This window comes from Taudactylus pleione, unplaced genomic scaffold (assembly GCF_031769625.1).
Source record: "Taudactylus pleione unplaced genomic scaffold, aTauple2 ptg000316l, whole genome shotgun sequence".
In the NCBI taxonomy this organism is placed as follows: Eukaryota; Metazoa; Chordata; class Amphibia; order Anura; family Myobatrachidae; genus Taudactylus; species Taudactylus pleione.
In genome coordinates, this window is record NW_028284717.1 from 11740908 (window position 1) to 11759425 (window position 18518).

The following is an 18518-nucleotide window of genomic DNA, read 5'->3' on the forward strand; positions in this document are numbered from 1 at the left end:
ACTTCGAAGGACCAAATGCCCCACAGCGACCTCTTGCGTCACATGTGGCCGCTGATCTGCAGCGCCTTCCCGCCTAGCTGCGCCTCACCTGAGAGCAAATATTTATTAAAACACAACAAAATTTGAACATTACATAATGGCTTTGGGTGGGAGGATGGGGCTTCCAAACTGAAAAAGATGGTGACTGCTGAAATACTCCCTATTTATAACCCAGCTAAACCACGCCTACCAAGATTCCAATAGGCTAAAAACTACCAATAGCAAAAAATCTAAGAATGTAAATCTACCTAGTAACAGGGGTTCATAGTCTCCAGCCAATTCTAAAAATTCAGGACTCTTATCTAGTCTCAAGCTTAAACAGCCCTCGCCTACTTTAAGACATCATAGCAATCAGCAATAGTCCGCCATTGCTAATTAAACAACATCATTTATATACCATACAAGTAAAACTTACCAGCTGAGAGAAATGTAAGAAAATAAACAAGAAGAGAAACTACTTGTTTCCTTACGTAAGGGGTCTATTTACTAAGCTTTGTTAGGAGGTAAAGTGAACGGTGATAAGGTACCAGCCAAACAGTTCCTAACTGTCATTTTTCAAACACAGCCTGTGACATGGCAGTTAGGAGCTGATTGGCTGATACCTTATCACCGTTCACTTTTTCTCCTAACACGGCTTAGTAAATAGACCCCCAAGTCTTTTATTGAGCTTTTTTATAAACAGCTTCTATATGCTGTATGAATATAACTGTAGTGTGTCTGTATATATGTGTTGTGTGTGTGTATGTATAGTATGAGTGTATATGTGTGCTGTGTGTGTACATGTGTTGTATTTGTGTATGTATAACATACTTGCCTACTTTTGAAAAAGCTTTTCAGGAAGATTGTGAAAGCAACACCTATGAGCGCAGCGGTAAAGTGTGCGTGTACTGCTACATCTGAGAGGCGTGTCAGAAAATTGACTTAGATCCAAATATAAACGAGCCTAAAAATATTTGGTAAGATCTACTTGTTGATGAAAACATACTTTTCAGAAAATGAAGCAATAGGGATTATTGTGTCTTATAACCAATGCAGGGAAATTATACTAATGATCCCATCTGAATGTATATATCTCTGTTTTTTTTAACATAACAGCTTCATAATGGGGGTAAGGTGCAAGCAGGGAGATTTCTAGGGGTAAATTTAATAAGATTCGTTTGTTCGAGATTGCAATCTCGGGTGAGTTTAGACATGTTTTTCATCTCGTAAATTTACTAAAGACAAACTTGGGTGAGTTTGGGAGAGATTTCTAATTTTTCATTGAAAAACTCGGGTGAGACTGCAAACTCAATTAAACTCACAATCGGCCAAGCTCGGAAGTACTATTCATGAAAAAGATACAACTCGGGAATTTACTAAGAAACGAGATTACAATCATAGGTGTAATTGTAGCAAACTCGCAGCTAATTAGAAGTTTCAAATAGACCATCACCTGAGCTGCGAGTTTGCCTCCTGACAGTTCCCACATAGGCTGGTCACAGTCAGGAACCAGAGCCAATCAGCGGCCGCTCTACAGTTAGTGGCCGCTGATTGGCTGCCGGCTCCTGACCGTTCATACTGATCAGTCAGGAGCCGGTTAGTGGTGTATGTGGTCACACACATACATGGCTAATGTAAGTGTCTGGTCCGGGTGCCAGTTTGTTTTTTTTGCCAAGACCCGGGGATGCTACGGAGACCGACGCCAGGAAGGAGACGAGTTTTGTTTTTTTTCAGGTACTCCCAGTGGATTTCTACATGGAGAAGCAGATCGAGCGAGACCGGCAGCAGGTAAGTATGTGTGAGTGAGGTAGGTGTATGTAATAAAGTTATACTTGACACTATGTGTTTGTGTTGTGGTTTTTTATCTATTTTTTTTACAGCGGGGGTACTGGTGCTGGCCACCTGCTGGCACTTTTAGTTCCACAAGTGCTAAAGGGCAGGCATGCTGGCACCTGTAGTTCTACTCTAAAAAGCAATAGTTTCTATTTTTTTACACTACTATTACCCCCATACCCACAGCCCAGGGGTGCAGGGAAGAGCCCCGGGCTTAAGACTAAGCCTGGGGATCTCTGTAGACCCCAGGGGGGTCCCACCTCCCGTGAGATCCCCAGCTTAGGCTGACCGGCTTGGGGTGCGAATGCTTTGGCTGGGGTGACCCGGTGATAGGGTCCTGGCTGTGGCATTACACCCAGGCTGGATTGAGTCTGGTGCTGGTTTTAAATAAATATAGGGGGACCCCGATGCAATTTCCCCCCCTTATTTTTAAAACCAGGACTGGCTCAGCAGCCAGGTGCTAGTTCCTAAAATATGGGGGTACCCTATTCATTTTTTCCCCCGTATTTTTAGGAACCAGGACTGGCTGAGCAGCCTGGGGCTGGATATGCATTTGGGGGGGACCCCGTGATATTTAAAAAAAAAAAAAACATTTTTTGTACAGGTATAGCACACAAGCAGCCTTCACACTGCAAACTAGGGGGAGATATCTCGATCTGCTTCACCATCTGCCAACTCACTCTCAGCTAAACTCACTTTGTAAATTTGTGACTTTCAGAAGCATCAAATCACCCGAGTTTCGGTGATGCGAATCAAGTTGAAAAAATAAAAAACTAGATCAGACTCGAATCTTAGTAAATTTACCCCCTAGACTCTTCAGGGAGTCAGGGAGATTGCTACTATATCATGGAGTATCCCTGACAATGATGGAGAGTTGACAAGTATGATGTGTGTGTGTGTGTGCGTGTAGCCTATTAACATGATAGTGAGATGATTCTTAGCCTATGTAACTGAGAGGTTCTCAAGGAACATTTCAGTGAAAACCCTATCAGAATCGGTTCAGTAGCTCTCGAGTTTATCGGGAACATACATACAAACAAAAGATTTTATATTTATATATTGTGACACAGTTAGGTTAGGGGGTCCCTCTCCTGGGTAGAGGACTCCTTCCTTACACACACACACAGCAGCAGGGAAGCAGCACACCAGTCTGGATGCAAGTACAAGCTGGTCGGCGCCAGTCTTTATTGTACAATGACAGAAAATATAAAGAAAACATAAATATAAATCCTAGCCCTGTCGGGGCACTAACTTCACAGGTAGTTCCCTCACTACCAGAACCTGGCAGGGCCTAATGCCCTCGCCAGCAACAAAAGCACAGCACAACACTTACAGTTAGGTTTTCAAGTGTCTCTGAGCAAACTCCCTGTCTGCTCTCCCAGATGAGACAATCAGCCCTAAACACACTAGGCTTATATTGGCCACTCTCAGGTGGAAACCTTAACAAGCCTGTTACCAGGTTGCAAGGCCCAAAACCTGGAGTGGCCGTGGGTGGAGCCCTCCCTCTCCTCTCACCCACAACCCCCAGGTCCCAAACCGGCTTTTCAAAAAGCCGAAACTCAAGCCTGCTATACTGCAGACTTTCTCCTGGGGATTTTAAACACATAGGACAGGAATCTGGGATAAATGTCCCGGTCACAGACCACTTTACCAGTGATCCTATCACATATCCTCCCCTTTGTTTCGACCTATGGGGCGGAACAACTGAAGCCCCCAAACAATGAACGCGTGACAACGCGTCCGCTTTAGACAACAGGCCCCCTGGCCTGTGTTCCACCGAAAATTTAAAAGTTTGTAACGCCCACTTTATGGCCAACGCCTCCTTCTCCACTGTGGCACCGGGTAGGCATCGAATTTTGAAACACTGTTCAACTTTCGGAAGTCATTGCAGAAACGCACACTCCCGTCGGGCTTTGGAATCAACACAATGGGACTTGACCATTCACTATGTGATACTTCAATAACCCCTAACTCTAGCATATTTGTAATTTCTTTCGACACCGATGCTCTTTGAGCTACTGGTAACCTATAGGGCTTTAGATTAACCTTAACCCCTGGGTCAGTGATGATGTCATGTTTAATGACCGAGGTTTTCCCAGGTACGTCAGAGAACAGCACCCTATTTCTAACCAGAAACTCCTTGACCTCTCGTTGTTGAATTGCCGACAGGGTTTTTGCCACTGTCACTTCGGGAACTAAGGGCCCTGGACTTACTGGAGGGGCTCGGACGGCCGACAGTACCATTCTATCTTTCCAGGGCTTTAACAGATTTATATGGTATATCTGTTCCGGCTTTCTTTTCCCCGGCTGGTAAACTTTGTAATTGACCTGTCCCACTCTTTCTAAGATTTCAAAGGGCCCCTGCCATTTAGCCAAAAGTTTATTTTCCACAGTGGGAACCAACACTAACACTCTGTCCCCAGGAGCAAAGCTTCGTAACCAAGCATTGCGGTTGTATACCCTCTGCTGTGCCTGTTGAGCCTGTTTCAGGTGCTCTCTCACTATTGGCACCTCTACAATAGGCAATGGAACTAGTGGACCCTTAAAACGTGGTATGGGAGCATGATACTGACACTCAGGGCAGGATAAATCCTGACACATTGCCATGTGGGGATAGGACAAAGGACTATCAGGGTCTACGGGTTTACCATCAACTACCTTTACATTCTCCCTGGCTTTTACCAAAGTAGGGTCATTCAACTGCTCCACGGCAAAGACCTCTCTTCTGACCTCTAAATCAGGCAGACGATCCACTGGCCCAACAACACTTCCCACCTCAATGGGAGGCACATCAGTTGGCGGGCCACCGTCACGCTCCGCATTCTCTAGTTCGCCAACCATAGTAGGAAAAGGGAATAACTCTGACTCAGAAGAAACTCCCTCCTCCACTATATCGACAACCTTCTCAAGTGGACCGGGGTTGTTCACTTCTGGAACAAAACGGCTTTCCCACAATTTCCAGAAGTGAGCAAAGTCTCTCCCCAATATTGCATCGTACATCAGACCAGGCACCAAACCCACAGAAACTATAGCAGAGCCACATGGTGTCTTGATGTTCACCTCGGCAGTAACATAATATCGATTATCCCCATGTATGCAGGTCACACCAACAGTTTTCCCCTTATGCCTCAAGGGGTTCACCAGCTCAGCTTTTATAAGTGTCACCAAGCTACCAGAGTCTAACAGTGCCTCTACTCGGTTGCCATCTACAGTGAGTACACACATGTGCTTATCAGTCTCAGCCTGCCGGTCAGCAGTACAGGCTGTCTGTGCAAAGAAAGACCCCCTGCGGTAGACATGAGCAGTATCACATTGCATAGGTTCAGTTGTAAGTGAACAATTAGCGGAAATATGGCCAAAGTCACCACACCGGAAACACTGAATCATATTAATGTCTAGTCGTTTACGGGGCAAGAACCTTCCTGGCCTGGCAGGCTTGTCTCCAGGTTCTACACCCTTAGTCTTAGGTACATCCCACCGCCCAACACCCTTCTCCCCTGGAACAGTCTTACCAGTGTCGCTGGGAGTTCGCCGGGGCGCCATCGGGGCTTGGTGAGGCATACTCCTCAACTCCTCAGCTGCCACGTACCTCTCCACTAGCTCGACCAACTGGTCCGCGGTCTTAGGGTCTGCATGGCTCACCCACTTGCGCAGAGTCACGGGTAATGATCGCAGGTACCGGTCCATCACGACCCTTTCCACAATCTGTGGTCCCGTCAGCGTCTCGGGCTGTAGCCATTTTGAGGACAGATGGACGAGGTCATGCATCTGTGAACGTGGAGGCTTGTCCATATGGAACTCCCAGCGGTGGACCCGTTGGGCACGAACACAGGTGGTGACTCCCAAGCGAGTTAGGATCTCCTGTTTTAGTTTTTTATAGTCCTTGGCATCAGCCAGGCATAAGTCGAAATATGCTTTTTGTGGCTCCCCAGACAAAAAAGGTGCCACCAGACTTGCCCACTGCTCCTGGGGCCAACTCTCCCTTTCGGCCGTTCTTTCAAATGCGGCGAGATAGGCCTCCACATCATCGCCCGAAGTCATCTTTTGGAGGAAGTGACTGGCTCGTACGGAGTGAGTGGTGGTGGGAGGACCAGTATTAACATCCCTGGGCCGGGTGACCAGGTGCTGTACCACCTCTCTTAAGGCCTGGCGGGTTTCCTCAATGGAGACCTGTTGAAGTCTGTTAGTCTCCTGCTGAGCTGCTGTAGCTTCCTGCTGAGCCCTGGTAGATTCCTGCTGAGCTGCTGTAGCTTGGAGCAAGGCCTTAATAATGTCCTCCATTTTGTCCTGGGGTGTAGGTTGGAAGCTGAACCTTGCCTCTCTGAGCATTGGCTGACGCCTCCTCTATGGGACTCCAAGGACACAGTGTTATTTCCACACTCACAAATTGGGTGTCTGTCCCTTTAATTTTTAAATGGAAAGTTTTCCTCTTGCTGCAACTTTAGTGTGTGTGGGTGCCCGCATTCTCCACCATATTGTGACACAGTTAGGTTAGGGGGTCCCTCTCCTGGGTAGAGGACTCCTTCCTTACACACACACACAGCAGCAAGGAAGCAGCACACCAGTCTGGATGCAAGTACAAGCTGGTCGGCGCCAGTCTTTATTGTACAAAATATAAAGAAAACATAAATATAAATCCTAGCCCTGTCGGGGCACTAACTTCACAGGTAGTTCCCTCACTACCAGAACCTGGCAGGGCCTAATGCCCTCGCCAGCAACAAAAGCACAGCACAACACTTACAGTTAGGTTTTCAAGTGTCTCTGAGCAAACTCCCTGTCTTCTCTCCCAGGTGAGACAATCAGCCCTAAACACACTAGGCTTATATTGGCCACTCTCAGGTGGAAACCTTAACAAGCCTGTTACCAGGTTGCAAGGCCCAAAACCTGGAGTGGCCATGGGTGGAGCCCTCCCTCTCCTCTCACCCACAACCACCAGGTCCCAAATCGGCTTTTCAAAAAGCCGAAACTCAAGCCTGCTATACTGCAGACTTTCTCCTGGGGATTTTAAACACATAGGACAGGAATCTGGGATAAATGTCCCTGTCACAGACCACTTTACCAGTGATCCTATCACAATATATATATATATATATATATATATATATATTTATCATGACAAGGTCACTCGCATCATAGTGGAAGGCAGGTATATTTGCCCTAGATTCCTGACCTATGTCTTTTGAAACCTAAGGAAGGTGTTTGTGTTAGGAGTTTTTTGGGTTATTAGCTTCACACGAAGTGAATTAGGGTTTTCAGCTGTGCGACTGCTTTTTAGTGCTGGAAGTATGATCATTACAGAGGGACACTGACTGGGGAAAGGACAGACTTTCATGTCTCTGTGTGAGAATCAGGATTAATGAAAGCAGGTAAATTAAACCTGAAAAACCCTTCAAATACTGTGTTTATTAGTGAGCTAGGATCACTTCTGTATAGTTAGTGCCAGACGGCAAGGTGTTTATTTCTGTTTTTTTTTTTGTTTGCCTAATAAAACTGGTGGAGACCAGTTGCACCAGACCAGTGGACTTTGTGTGGTTTCTCAGATGCTGCGTCGTGTCATCTACCCCAGGAGATTGTACAAGTTCCCTGACCTTGCTACATGTGGTGGAGAATGCGGGCATTAATGGTCTGCGCATGAGTGAAGACAGCAGCAGCTTTGAGAGTCCTTCAGAAAGCAGATCTGTGTCTGAAATTAAATGTGGCATAGAGTAAAACTGCAGGTGTGATTTTCTGCATGCTGGGAGCTGTAGTGCCTCACACATAGAAGCAAGTCCAGGTGGTGATTTGCCTGCAGAGTTGTGGAATCTGGTTCAGTTAAAGAGCCAAACATTCTTTTTTTGCTGGAAACCAGTACTGATACATGTCCTGGATAAAAAGAGGCTACAAAGTTGCTGGGAAAACCCAACAATATGGAGGATATTGTCAAGGACTTGCTAAAAGTGACAGCAGCACAGCAAGAAGCCTCTAGGGTACAGCAACTGGAGATTGAGGAGATACGGCGGCAACATCAACTGAAGGTTGAGGAGGCACGGCGGCAACGTCACCTAGAGATTGAGGACACCCGGCGGCAACAGCATGAGGACCTAGAGGTCCTAAAAGAGGTGGTGCGGCATCTTGCAGCACGGCCTGGAAATGCTTCCTCAAATGTTCAAAACGGCTCCATAAGGGCAAGCCATTTCCTTAAAAAATTGACAGAGACTGATGATATGGAGGCGTGCTTGACTACCTTTGAGAGGACGGCCGAGCAGGAGAGTTGGCCTAAGGATCGGTGGGCTGGATTGCTGGCCCCCTTTCTCTCCGGTGAGCCTCAAAAAGCATACCTTGACTTAAGCATGGCGGATGCTTTGAACTATGAAAAGCTAAAAGCAGAAATTCTGACTCACCTGGGAGTTACCTTGTCAGTCCGAGCGCAACGTGTGCATCGTTGGGTGTACTATATGGACAAACCTCCTCGCTCACAAATCCACAACCTAACAACCTAATTCACCTGACCAAAAAATGGTTACAACCAGAGACATTATCTGGACCTCAGATGGTTGAAAGAGTTGTCATGGACCATTACTTGAGGTCCCTGCCCATGGCTTTACGCAAGTGGGTGAGCCACGGGGATCCTAAGACAGCTGACCAAATAATGCAGATGGTGGAAAGGTACCTAGCGGCAGAAGAACTGCTGGCTATACCTCAATGGCCCCTAGATCCACGACAGTATTTCCTCAGGGGTGTAGACTTGAAAGATCATAGACAGGATCCTGTCTATGATCTTTCAAAACTACACCCCTGAGGCAATACCATGGAGGTTTCCTGAAGTCGGTACCATTCAGCTAGAACACTCTGGATCCCTGGTTGGGGTGAACTGTCTTTGATTGATATGCTATAAGCCAAGTTACTATCTTGTACATGTTCTTAATCTTATGTTTTAATTATAAAGTTTGGATATACTACCCTATGAATATCTCTTGGTTGATGTCTTGATGCTGGGCTATATTCTAATGCTGGAAATCATATGGAAGTCATGTCCTGATTCATCATAACATTGGTTGGAATTGAGATAAGCGTAGTTATACTGACTAAATGTACGCACATTAATTATTTTGAAAATTAAATGGTGTTTTACATACTACACTATTAGCTTCTTCTTGTCTTGTTTTTTTATATATATATATCTATATATGAATCTAAGCATAACCCTAAGTGCAGTGCTTCCTGACACACTTTGGAATAAAGATTACAATTTATTTGACCTATTTACAGGTGGCTTTTAAAGTTAAGAGCATGGAAATGCCAAGCGTAATATATATGCCGCAACCTGAGCGTCTGTTTACTCTGAATGTGCCAAATTTATACAATGGTGCTCACATAGGAGCCAGGTGTGTGAAAATAAGATGTGCTCGCTGAAAATTTGAGAACCGGTGTTGAAAAACAATGTCTTACTTCATGTAACATAAGTAAATTGGAGGTAATAGTGGGCCCGGTTCAGAGGTGCTCACAGTTCATGTGTGGATGCGATTTCTCACAGATTCGCAATTATAAAAATATGCAAATGACAGCTTGAGCATTCCTCTTACTTAGTGTACTTCTGTGTGACAGGCTGAGCAACCCTGCAACGCCCACTTTGCATATCTGAGCAATCCAACATGGACGCACCATCGGCTGCATAATTGACTCCCCGAGCAGCCCCTGCCTGGCGCAGAATCTTCCTTGTAACTTTCACAAAATATGGCCAGTGTGACTGCGGTGCTGTGAATGAGAACACAGGAGTATGCCAAAACACACCCATGCCACTCCCATAACACGCCCATGCCGCTCTCATAACACGCCCATGCCGCTCTCATAACACGCCCATGCCGCTCTCATAACACGCCCATGCCGCTCTCATAACACGCCCATGCAGCTCTCATAACACGCCCATGTCACTCTCATAACACCTATGTCGCTCTCATAACACGCCCATGCAGCTCTCATAACACGCCCATGTCACTCTCATAACACGCCCATGCCGCTCTCATAACACGCCCATGTCACTCTCATAACACACCCATGCCGCTCTCATATCACGCCCATGCCACTCTCATAACACGCCCATGCCGCTCTCATAACACGCCCATGTCCCTCTCATAACATGCCCATGCCGCTCTCATAACACGACCATGCCGCTCCCATAACACGCCCATGCCGCTCCCATAACACACCTGTGCCACTCTCATAACACACACATGCCGCTCTCATAACACGCCCATGCCGCTCCCATAACACGACCATGCCGCTCCCATAACACGCCTGTGCCACTCCCATAACACACCCATGCCACTCCCATAACACACCCGTGCCACTCTCATAACACACCCATGCCACTCCCATAACACACCCATGCCACTCCCATAACATGCCCATGAAACTTCCACTGATCAATTTAGGTCACCTCCCAGTCTCCAGCCTGATACACTCATGGATCGCAGGTGTCGTCTGAAGTCAAATGCATACACCATCGCACAAATTGGTTTGCTCGCGGCAGTATAGGTTTTCTAGAGTTTTCACACATGCGCAGTAGCAAATAATCGCTTAACTGCGCAAACATCGATACCTCGTACACTCAGGCGGCTGTACGGTCTACGACCGCACGGCCGCCTCGATGTTTGTCTAGTGTGCATGCGCACGAGGGAGCCGGCTCCTTCGTGCGCATGCGTGAGACCCGCTACGACCGACAGCGCTGGTCGTAGCGGGTCTCTTTCCAAAGGGGGCGAGTTGTCGATGTTGATTGACAGCTCGCCCCGTTTGGAAGGCAGGCCGGGGGGGTGGCAGCCCTGCCGTTTGGGGGAGGCCCCACTGACATCACTAGTGATGTCAGTGGAGAGCTTCCGGCTCTGACAGAGCCAGAAGCTTTCCGGGGCTTATGACAAGTGAGACCCTACCCTAGGGTCTCGTCGTAAGCCCCGATGGTCGCGTTGGTCAATGACCATCGCGACCATCACCCTAGCGGTCGTTAGAGCTGTGGGTGTTAACCCACAGCCTAACAACCGAAACAGAGGCGGCCGGTCAGGATGCAAGCGGCCGCCCAGTTTCTGAGCGACCGCTTGCATCCTCTGAATGAGGGCCTGTGTCTCTACACTTTATCATTCAATAATGGTACATCAAAAACCACCAACAAATTCAATCGGGATGTAGTCGGCTTTCCAACAGTCAGGATGGCGACGGTGACCATACCAACAGCGGCATTCTGACTGTTGGAATACTGACAGATTCCAAAAGTAAGTATTAGAGTTAGGGGAAGGGTTAGGGTTAGGCACTAGGGAGAGGGTTAGGGTTAGGCTGCGGGAGTGGAACGTTAGGGTAAGGCTGCGGAACAGGAGGGGTAGGGTTAGGCTGCTGGACGGGAGGGTTAGGCTAAGGGTTATAATACTTACAGAAATGTGTTGGGATTCTGATTATTGGGATGCCGCTGTTGGTATTCTGAACGACGGTATCCTGACCATATGGATTCCATGTCCAGCTCAATTCAATCATTGCATCTTTTACAATAGATGGAGTTTTATCTATCTCTCTATGGGATCTATACATGATGTTAATTATCGGGGTCTGTACGGACCCCAATAATTAACATTCTAACTCATCTCGGACGCCGGAGCAATTCATCATTAAGTGATGATGAATAGACCCCTATCTATCTATCTATCTATCTATCTATCTATCTATCTATCTATCTATCTATCTATCTAACTATTTTAATTAGTCATAGCAGCTTTTACAATTAACTTAAAAATAAACCTCAACTAACAATAAAAAATGTATTCTAACATCAAAACTATAAGCTTGTAAAATGTAGCTTTTACGAAGGGGATAGTGAAACCTGTAGGCCCCTTACTGGTATATTGAAATAGTGTTTTGCACATTATAATTATTTATGGGTCCTCCAGTATTTTCTGCAGTTCTGGATCTTCTTACTTGATCTGACGTATTCCAAGGAAAGCAAAAAAAAATGAAGCATCTGGGGTTCGGTGCGGCAGTCAGAATCCCGACAGATTTCTGCAAGTTTTATAACCTTTACCCTAAGCCTCCCCCTAACCCTAACCCATCCCTCCAGCAGCCTATCCCTAACCCTCCCAATCTGCAACCTAAACCTTACCCTCCAGTGCCGCAGCCTAACCCTAATCCTCCCATTCCCACAGCCTAACCCTCCCCCTAACCCACCCCTCCCGCAGCCTAAGCCTAACCCTAACCCGTCCGCAATCTGTCGGTATTCTGACAGTTGGGATGCTGACTAAGGGGTCTAGTTACTAAGCAGTGTTATGAGACAGAGTGAAAAGTGATAAGTCTGTGATAAGGTACCAGCCAATCAGCTCCCAACAGTCATTTTTCAAACACAGCCTGTGAGATGTCAGTTGGGAGCTGATTGGCTGACACCTTATCACTTTCTTATCACTTGTCACTCTGTCTCATAACACTGTTTAGTAACTAGACCCCTACATCTCAGTGACTGGACTGCTTCCCCAACACAAATGAGTTGTTTGGCAAGATTGGCTACTTTAGAGATGGGCAGCCAACTAGAAGTGGTCTGTTATTATTCACCCTTCCTGGCATAAAAATAAATGTTAAACCAGACATGTTTAGCATTTATTTATTTTGCCATTTAAAAACTATCTGTCAAAGCTACTGATGATCCGTGGCTTTGGAAAACACTCTCTTTAGTAAATCTACCCCTAGGATTTATTCATCCCCAAATCATCATTTTACATGTGACTGTAATGAGTTTGGGGACATTTATTGGGAGTGTTTGAAATAGATACAATAATCTCGGTAAGAGATTCATCCATATAGAATTTGTTCTACAAGGCCACAAAATAAGGTGAGTTCCATTGAGCGAGATCTTGCTAGATAGCGCCCAGCATGGGAGTATAGTTAGCGTGATGTTATTGTGTATAGTCTGCAGTTTTAGATGCTCCCAAGTACTAAGGGACCACACTGAAATGTAATATAGTATCATGAGGCTAATTCAAAGTTACACACAAGGCTGAAATTAGATGGCTCTTTGCATAGCCCGTAATTCCTCCAACACACCAACGACATGCCTTAGGAACGACATTCCTTTCCTGTATATGCCCCATTTGCACCCATTCAACTGCACGTAGAGTGGCCTACACCTCTCAGTCACCCGTAGTTACTCACAGTTGTGCACAGAGCATTCACTTTGCTAAACAAATCATAAGATCAATTTGTAAAAGGAAGTAGAGTGCAAATCGGATTCAGACCCCATGCTTGCTTGCACATTCAGAATAACAAGGAAGTATACAGTAGCGACACTCCAAAGACACTCCTATGTTACAGGCCTCTTGCGTGCGACCCACAGTGCTGCCGCAACCCAGTTGCCAACCAGAAACGCTCTTTTCTTACAAAGAGAAGTGCAACCATGATCCAGCCGACCTCCAATCAGCCAGAGTATTGGCGTATCTATAATGGATGCAGGGTGTGCGGTACACGCCCTGCACCTATATAATTATACTTACCTCTCTGGCCACATCGGCTGGCACTGCAGATAGAAATCGCCGGGAAAATGGCGCAGTGCCCATTTTCCCAGAGACTGGCGCCTGCGCAGTAAAGAAGTCTCGGGAAACATAGCACAGACGCCATGTTCCTGGACACTTGCGCATGGCACAAAGCCAGAGTCTACTGCACTGCTGGAGAGGAGGCCCGCATGGAGGCAACTGCAAACGGAAATAGGCAAAACTGTATATATTTGCTTTGGCTCATGCGCAGTTTGCTAAAACTCGCTATCCATGGGCGTATAACGAGTTGTGTCCAACTCAGAATGAGGCCCAAAGGCGGGAAAAGCTTATTTTTGGTCCTTTATGATTTAGCATGTCTTTTAAAGAGGACAAATAGCAACCAATCAGATTCTAGCTATCATTTTATAGAATCTGATTGGCTGCTATAGGTAACTTCTCCACTTGTCCTCAGGTTTCATAAATCGCCTTCATGGTAACAAGTTTTATTTTAGTTTTTTCAGCATCTTTCAAACGAATTATAACTAGACCACATTCTATGGTAATGTCCACTGACCCCAGATCCACCTCTTGTTCAAAGCAAAATAGTGCCCCTTTCCAATCAATACCTTTTGCAAATTTGGACACAATTCTAGAACAAACGTACAAGCCTTTTCCCTCTGTGCCTCCAACATATTTATTTCAACCTATTATTGTTACACATTATACATGCAGTGATGGATGTTTTACAAGATGGAAAATCTCTGTGCAAGTGGTAAATGTGTTCAGCATTATATCCAGCCTGTGAGTCTAGAAGGCTTATTGTGATTATTTTCTGCCATTATACCACATATACTGTGTTCTCTCAGGTCCCAGGAGGTTACGCAGCAGTGTACTGTAATCTCCATGTTTTTATTGCACTGGAAAATTGAAGCTAGAATTTAGATTTTTGCACAAAAGATTCATGTGTTTTTAATGAAGTGGATGCCGTAAATTAAATATACTTGTCTACGGAAAATTCCTAGGATATTAGTTCAAAGAGCGTGCTGCTGCTGTAAGGCAAAACGTTGCTGGAGGTTAGAGATGAGCCACATTTCCAGAAGTGTTCTGAAATGACCATTGTCGCCCTAGCTTTTATGTATAGACTGCAAATTACACGACATGTAAAGCTACAAATACAGTCCTGGCTCAGGCCTAAGCTGAGAAACGTACAAACTCATAGCTCGTCGCTAGCCCTGTCTATTGTGGATGATACTTACCGACACTGTATGTCTCCCTATCAGGAGATCTCATGAGAGAAGGTCAAGTCAGACGTTCCCAGGGAGGAAAATTCATGTTGCAATGCCCTTACTGTTACCTCTTGCTAGATGTGTGCCCTTACCTAAAATGTGCCAATTGATACGTAGGCATTGTAGGCTGCCATTTTGTCTGCTGAACCAATATTCTGACTAACACTTCACTAGAAGTTAGTGAAGTTGGAAATGATTGGCAACACACAAGGAAATATCACTTTTGATATTAACAAGCTGGCCTAATGACACTCAAAAGGTGGGCACTGGAGATGGGCATTCGTTGTGACATCAGAAAGAATGCCCTTGAGCGGGGATTGCCCGTACACACTAGAACAAGTTAATGAAGGACGGAATGATCACTGTTCCGTCCTTCACTAGCATACCACAGGTCGCTAGCATTACCGCTAGGTTTAATTTGCAGCACTTCAAACCTAGCTACCGTCGCTAGAGAACACGGGAGCACAATCACCCGTACACACATGTAGGCGATTTGTCGTTACGAAATGGCAAATCGGACTGACGTCGCTCCAGTCTGTAACCAGCTATATGTACTGTAGATCCACAATGAGTGCAATGCCTGAGAATGATGTAATCTGCCATTTATACTGTCACCTGGGCTGGACTGCAAGCATGGCACATCAGGGCCGTAGCTAGGGTAGTGCGGCCGGTGCCATGGCACAGGGCACCACAGGGCAGGGGGTGCTGTTTCGGCCTGTCAAATTTCTATTTATTATCATTCTCACTTGTAGCTTCCTCTAATTTTATCCCCAGCATCTCCTGGCCTCCCCTATCTCTTCCCTGGCCCTTCCCCATGAGTCCATTTCCCTTTTTTGGGTGCATTATGCCCCTTTGAAAATGTGGGGGGCACCAATGCTCTTTTTGGCACAGGGCACCAAAAAGTCTAGTTACGGCTCTGTGGCGCATGCATTGCCAACTTTGGAGACATCTTACCAGCACTCAAAGATTGTTCACACAACACTCATGAGACATATTTTTATAGCTCAGTTGCTCTTCAGGGGTCGATTTATCAAATTGCGGCAATAACAATTGTTTTCTAAAGAGCAGATCACCGCAGTGTAGTAACAAATTGGAAGAGTCTTACCGCGTCACCGGCCAGTTCTGCATGCTTATTTATATTTGTGAACCGACTGTGGGCTTACAGTTCACTTTAGTTTAAAAAAAACAAAAGGTGAAATATAATATGTAAAAAAATATAATTTTTAAAATATATAAATAACGTTAAATGGCATTTTTGGTGGACTTTACTGCTATTGATATTCTGAGAACGACTATAACAAAGAGAGTATACACTGGCGTTAACTGCAGTAATTAGGGTTCCTCATACAGACAGCGTTTGCTGAAGACACTTGTATCGCTGAAGACACTAAAACAACAGTATCGCTGGGTGATAGAGAGAAGCTGGCGTCCCTTTAACAAATACAGGCCTATTCATCATTACTAAAAAAATCGATGGAGGTAATTAGGTTTACAACTCGCATGGAGTTCTACCTAATTACCAGAGGAATTCATCATTCCTCCTCTCCATAAGTATCTATTCCGAAAAGCTGTCATTTTTGCGATGACAGCTTTTCAGAAAGTAGATACTTTCCCCTGTCTACTCTACCTTACCGCAGCTGTAATCAGTGCTGCGCATGCACCGTTACGTTCACAAAAGCACCACCCCCAACTCCCCCCCCCCTTCTGCTCCCCTCTCCCACCCACCTGCAGCCGTGGACCCCGGACCTCCCATCTGAAGATTTTATTTATTTTTTATTTTTTAAACTTTACTGTGTCTGTGTCAGAGCGTTAGCTGGAGGAGAGACCAGGGAGCGATGGAGGGAGCCAAGGAGGACCTGCTCATGCTGAAAGCAGGTAAGTATAACCCGCTATACGCCACCTGAGAAAACAAAAATATGTATAAATTCCAAAAATACATATATTACTTCGGAATTTGATGAATAGCATAATTTCTACATCCCCATGCTAATGTATGGGGAGTGTGGAAATTAACGCAGGTGGACTTAACCAGGAGACATCAGTGGTATCTCCTGTGTTAATGAATACTAAAAAAAACGGTAATCAAGGAAAATGTCCTTAAAACCGTTATTTTAGTGTTGATGAATAGGCCCCATAGTCATAAAACCTATCAATCACAGTAAAGTTTGTTGGATACTGCAAAATATCCCAAGTTGTGTCAGATGTACTAATTCAGGGGCCTATTCATTAAACGTAAAAATTCAATGGAGATAATTAGCTTTAGAACTCTCATGGAGTTCTAGCTAATTCTAGGTGGAATTCATCATTCCACCTCTCCATAAGTATCTATTCCGAAAAGCTGTCATTTTTGCGATGACAGCTTTTGGGGAAATAGATACTTTTCCCTGCCTACACTACCTTATCGCGTCTGGAAACAGTGCTGCGCATGCGCTGTTACATCTGTAAAACCAGCGCATGCGCAGCACTGCCTACAGATGCGGTAAGTTTCGTACCCCCCCCGACCCACATAGGGACCTATTCATCAACACTAAAATAACGTTTTTAAGGACATTTTCCTTAAATAACGTTATTTTGGTATTCATGAACAGACTTAGCACAGGAGATATCACAGATATCTCCTTGCTAAGTTCCCCTGCGTTAATTTCCACACTCCCCATACACACAAACTTACGGCATCTGTAGGCAGTGCTGCGCATGCGCTGGTTTTACAGATGTAACAGCACATGCACAGCACTGTTTCCAGACGCGATAAGGTAGTGTAGGCAGGGAAAAGTATCTATTTCCCCAAAAGCTGTCATCGCAAAAATGACAGCTTTTCGGAATAGATACTTATGGAGAGGTGGAATGATGAATTCCACTTATAATTCGGTAGAACTCCATGCGAGTTCTAAACCTAATTATCTCCATCGAATTTTTAGGTTTAATGAATAGGCCCCATAATCTCTTTGAACGATACTAAAACAATGTTACCATGATATTATTATTGTGGATATTGTTGAATTATTAAGATATTTGCACAAACAGACCTATTAAGAACATGACTGAGTTTTCTCTTCTTGTGTTGGTAATGTGACACATGTAAACCAGTACAGGGATCTGTATTGTGCCTGGTATGCTATGCTATTTTTGTGACAGGTTTCATGTGTTGAGTTCCGTTTGGAACCCATCCAATGGAAATTCATGTAGACAAGCCCTAACACTTGCTTGAGATAACTGTCTGTGTGTTCTGCATTTAGAGAAGCCGACATACAAACTGATAGTTGCACATACTGTACATTGATATTATTTTTTCTCTGTGTCTGTATGTACCCAATTCCTTATTTTAGCAGACTTATGTATGCTGAAAGGACTGTGCTTCAAAATCATCGTAGAGTACTTTACTGTAATAGTCACATAGTCACACCTAAGTAACATGAAGTATAAGTATTCGCAGGAATAGCAATATGCTGTTTTGATTAAAATTGCTAACATTTTTAAAGGCTCCCTGTAGACTATATAATAAGGACTGTTTTGATTTAGTAGATGATAGATGATGTGAATTGCACATCAGTGGCTTATTTCTTGATTTCTTTTACATTTGTAGGTTCATTGTGAGAGTTGCAAATGACACATACACTAATAGCAGTTGCATATATCAGGTTATCATTGTAAACCATTCTAATAATCTAGCTAGTGAAAGTCATAACATATCCATGCATATGGACCGGCACAGAGAGTATTGAGCAATATTTCCCGAATCTTGGCAGCAAGTTAGATATTTTTTTTGCTTCTTATTGCAGCGATAAAAAAATAAATCCTATTGCCAGTCTTTTTCCAAAAATTATTTCCAAGGCAAATGAGTAATACTCCCTGTGATACTGGCCTGGAGTGAGTGGGGTAAAAAAAAACCTGTTAAAAAATAAATTTT

At 44.9% G+C, this 18518-nt stretch overlaps 1 long non-coding RNA gene across 4 annotated transcripts in view; it reads left to right on the forward strand.

Annotated features, from left to right (window-relative positions):
- Positions 1 to 18518, forward strand: part of LOC148510574 (uncharacterized) — a 487397-nt gene that overhangs the window by 160399 nt on the left and 308480 nt on the right. The gene's annotated exons all lie outside the window — the stretch shown is intronic.